Consider the following 4,629-nt stretch of genomic DNA (forward strand, 5'->3'; position numbering starts at 1 on the left):
CTCAGTTGGTTGGAGCATCCTCCCATACACTGAAAGGTGGTGGGTTTGATTCTTAGTCAGGGCACATACCTAGGTTGTGATTTGATCCCTGGTCGGGGTGCATGCAGGGGACAGCCAAGTGATTGATGTTTCTCTCTCTCTCTCTCAATATCAATATCAATATCAATATCAATTAATAAAAAACATAAGTTTCTATTAAATATAAAGGTTCACAGAGAAAAATTCACACACAGTTTTACAAAACAAGAAAAGATGAAGAAAAGTCAAGAGAAACAGTAGAGACCCATAAAGACTTCAGATATTAGGATTATTGCATACAGAACACAAAATTAAAATGCCTAGGAAATAAATGGAAAGGAAAGGAATTAAAAGATGGCAATAACAGCATGACTAAAGTTAAAGAGAATATAAAAATGACCAGAATGTTGAAAAAGTGCCAGATAGAACACCTAGAAATGAAATATGTAACTGAAGTAAAAAACAAAAAGAATCATTTAGAGCCAGAGGAAAAAATATTTTAGAATATAATGGAAGTAATCCTGTTATTTGCAGATTTTTAATAGTTCCTACAACTTTTATGATATTATACTATGTTAATACAGTTTGGGTAAATTATTATATTTAAAATATTTTTTCTTGAAATATTAATGTTTATTGCTTGTAATATTATATTTTAAATCATGTTTCTTGAAATATTAATGTTTATTGAATGTCACATTATTATATTTAAAATAGTTTTTCTTGAAATATTAATGTTTACTGCATGTAAAAAAATAAAATAAAGAAAAGAAAAAAAGAAACATTTGACTAGAGTAGCAACAGAAGCCTAATGACAGTAGAAATATATTTTCAAAGTTTTGATAGAAAATAAACTCTTAGTCTAGTTCTGAAAACCCAGTGAAACTTTTAAAAAAATTAACAAATTTTCCCAGCTTTAATGAGGTGTTATTGGTAAATAAAAATTGTATATATTTAAGGTCTACATTATAATGATTTTATATAGGCATATATTGTGAAATGATTATGGCAATAGTCACCTCCTTCTTTTGTGGTGAGAATATTTAAGTTTTACTCTCTTGGAAAATTTCCAGTATATGATACAGCAATGCTAACCACAGTCACCATGCTGTAATTAGATCCCAGAACTTATTCATCTTATAACTGAAGGCTTTACACTTTGACCAACATCTCCACATTTCTCCCATCCCACAGTCTCTGGCAACCATCATTCTGGTATCAGCTTCAACTTTTTAGGATTTCATATATACGTGATATATATAAATGTGATCTATATCACATTTTCTTTATCCATTCATCTATTGATGGACACTTAGGTTGTTTCCTTATGTTGGCTATTGTGAATAATGCTGCAATGAATGGGAGTGAAGATATCTTTTCAAAACACTGATTTCATTTTTTTATATGTACCCAGAAGTGGGATTGCCAGATCAAATGGTAGGCCTATTTTTAAATTTTTGAGGGAACTCCAGATTGTTTTCCATAAACAGGCTGTACCAATTTCTATCCCCACTAACAGTGTACAGAGTCTCCTTGCCAACACTTGCTATTTCTTATCTTTTTTGTAATAACCATTCTAACAGGTATGAGATGATAGATCATTGTGGTTTTGATTTGTATTTTATTAGTGATATTGAACACCTTTTCATGTACCTGTTGGCCATTTGTATGTCATCTTTTTTTCAAACCCTCACCTGAGAATATGTTGACAGTGAGAGAGAGAGAGAGAAGAACATTGATGTGAGAAAAGCATTGATTGGCTGCCTCCCATACATGCCCACACTGGGGATCGAACCTGCGAGCTAAGTATGTGCCCTGACCAAAATCAAACCTGCAACCTTTTGGTGTATGGGATGCTGCAACCAACTGAGCCATCTGGCCAGGGCTGTAAGTCTTCTTTTGAGAAGTGTCCATTTAAGTGCTTTGCCCATTTATTAATTAGTTTGTTTTCTTGCTATTGAATTCTTTGAGTTCCTTATATATTTTTGATATTAACACCTTATTAAATATGCAGTTCATAAATATTTTATCTCATTCTGTAGGTTGTCTCTGGTTGTTTGTTTCCTTTGCTTGCCAGGGTTCTTGTCCCAGTATCAAGAAGGGTTCAGGAATCTGGAGAAGGCTGTGCATAGATGTTAAATAAGAGTCCGGAGAAGAGATATAATTTTGAAAGGCATTTGGGGGGTCAGAGGAGCTTAGCTATAGGAGCTAAGTTCTAAGGTCTTAAGTCTAAGGTCTTAGGTTCTCTCTCCGCCCCCAGAACCCCATGCTTTTTATTAACACAATTTGTCCTGAGGCGAGGCACAGATATACACTTCAAAAGGTATACAGAAGCATTCTCAGAATGGGGGAATTAGCCTACGGCTGTTCCGGTGTTTGGCCAGTAAGAGGCAATAACATGTAGATTAAGATGCCGTTTAGTTGTCTGGCAACCACAATCAGTTTCCTATTCAGGTTTGGGGAAATGCCTTCAGCCATTTCAACAAGTGACTACATGTGTGACTCAACCCTGTTGAGTCCCCAGGCCTTATCGACCTTTTGATGAAACTCTGGAAATTATGACATGATGGAATTGGTCTCCGGCATTTGCTGTGCAGAAGGTTTTTTGTTTTCAATCCTGTCTATTTTTACTTTTGTTGCCTGTGCTTTTGGGTCATATCCAAAAAAATCATCACAGTGGTTCTCAACCTTCTGGCCCTTTAAAGATAGTTACTCATGTTGTGACCCAACCATGAAATTATTTTCCTTGCTACTTCAGAACTGTAATGTTGCTACTATTATGAATCATAATGTAAATATCTGATATGCAGGATGGTCTTAGGTGACCCCTGTGAAAGGGTTGCTCGACCGCCAAAGGGGTCGCGACCCACAGGTTGAGAACTGCTGGCCTAGACCAATGTCAAGAAGCATTTACCTGTATGTTTTCTTCTAGTAATTTTAAAGTTTCAGGTATTACATTTAAGGCTTTAGGGAACTTTGAGTTAATTTTTGCATTTATTGTGAGATAAGGGCCCAATTTCATTCTTCTGAACATGGATATCTAGTTTTCCCAATGAAGAGATTATACTTTCCACCTTCTGTGTTCTTGGCACCCTTGTCAAAAATCAATTTATTATAAATGTGTAGATTTCATTTGGGGCTTTCTATTGTGTTCCATTGGTCTATATGTGTATGTGTTTTGTGTGTGTCAATACCATACTGTGTTTTTAAAAGAATAACATACTGTTTTGATTATTATAGCTTTGTAATATATTTTGAAATCAGAAAGTGTGGTTCTTCTAGTTTGTTATTTTTGCTGAAAATTGCTTTGGCTATTTGGGGTCTTATGTGGCTCCACATGAATTTTATGTGTTTGTTTTTTTTTCTATTTCTGTGAGAAATGTCTTTGGAATTTTGATAGAGATTTCATTGAATCTATATCATGTTGAGTAGCATAGATATTTAAACAATATTAACTCTTCCAATCTATGAATGTGAGGTATCATTCCACTTTTTGTGTGTCTTTGCTCATTTCTTTCATCACTGTTTTATAGTTTTCAGTGTACAAATCTTTCATTCCCTTGGTTAAATTTATTTCTACGTATTTTATTAATTTTTATTCTATTAGAAATAATTTTGTTTTCTTAATTTCTTTTTTTGATAGTTTGTTGTTAGTGTATAAAAACAGAATTGGTTTTTTGTTGGTTGATTTTGTATTTTGCAACCTAACTGAATTTTGAGGTTTTCTACATATCGTAGAGGCCTGGTGCATGGATTCATGCACCAGTGGGGTCCCTCGGCCTGGCCTGCAGGGATCAGGCCAAAGCTGGTAGTCCAACATTCCCCGAGGGGTCCCAGATTGCAAGAGGGCACAGGCCAGGCCGAGGGACTCCACTGGTGCACCAATCTGTGTACCGGGCGTCTTGTATGCATATAAGATCGGTGGTTAATATCTTCCCGCCTCCCCCCCACCCCCCTTCCCTCTGAGATTCATCAGTCTGTTCCATGCCTGTGCATTGAGCATCTGCCCCCTGATGGTCAGTGTGTGTTATAGTTATTGTTCAAACAGTCAAACGGTCGGACACTTAGCATATCAGGCTTTTATATATATATATAGATTATCATGTCATCTGCAAACACAATTTAACTTCTTCCATTCTAATTTGAATGTTTTTTCTTTTCTTTCTCTTTCTTGTGTAATTTTCTGGCTACTAGGACATCTACTGTGTTGAATAGAAGTGGCAAGAGTGGGCATCCTTGTTTTGTTCCTGATCTTAGAGGGAAAGCTTTCAGTATGATATTATTAATGTATTATATTAGCTGTGGGCTTGTCATATATGACCTTTACTGTAGAGAAATTAATCATGAAAGGATGATGAATTTCTTACATGTTTTTTCTGTATCTATTGAGATGATCATATGATTTTTATCCTTTATTCTGTTAATGTGGTCAATCACATTGATTGATTTGTAGATGTTGCCTCCTTGCATCCTAAGGATAAATTCCACTTAGTCATGTTGTATAATCCTTTGAATGTGCTGTTAAATTCAGTTTTTACAGATAATTAAAATGACCTGTCTTTAAGTCTACTGATCTTTCTTCTGCTTGACCAAGTCTGTTTTTGAAGCCCC

This window comes from Myotis brandtii, unplaced genomic scaffold, assembly GCF_000412655.1.
Source record: "Myotis brandtii unplaced genomic scaffold, ASM41265v1 scaffold161, whole genome shotgun sequence".
NCBI classification, from domain to species: Eukaryota; Metazoa; Chordata; class Mammalia; order Chiroptera; family Vespertilionidae; genus Myotis; species Myotis brandtii.